Genomic DNA, 213 nt, shown 5'->3' with positions numbered 1-213 from the left:
GACAGCTGGCTGTGGGCACAGAGAAACCATGAATCAGGAGAGGCTCCCCAGAGGAACTGATGTTTACACTGAGTCCCCAAGGTTCAGTGGGAGCTGAAGGAATGAAGAGTGCTCCAAAGCAAAAATAAAGCATGTCTGAAGTCACTCCTGAGGGAGAGGTGACCCCAGATCAGGTCTACATTAAGGAAAGAACGAATGGATTTAAAAATTCAA

The 213-nt window shown here is 46.9% G+C and overlaps 1 protein-coding gene across 7 annotated transcripts in view; it reads left to right on the top strand.

The window, feature by feature from the left end:
* Window positions 1–213, top strand: part of GRIP1 (glutamate receptor interacting protein 1) — a 441012-nt gene that overhangs the window by 342376 nt on the left and 98423 nt on the right. The window lies entirely within an intron of this gene.

The sequence above is a fragment of the Myotis davidii genome, unplaced genomic scaffold (genome assembly GCF_000327345.1).
Source record: "Myotis davidii unplaced genomic scaffold, ASM32734v1 scaffold523, whole genome shotgun sequence".
Taxonomy (NCBI): Eukaryota; Metazoa; Chordata; class Mammalia; order Chiroptera; family Vespertilionidae; genus Myotis; species Myotis davidii.
This window is presented reverse-complemented; position numbering and strand designations above follow the sequence as displayed.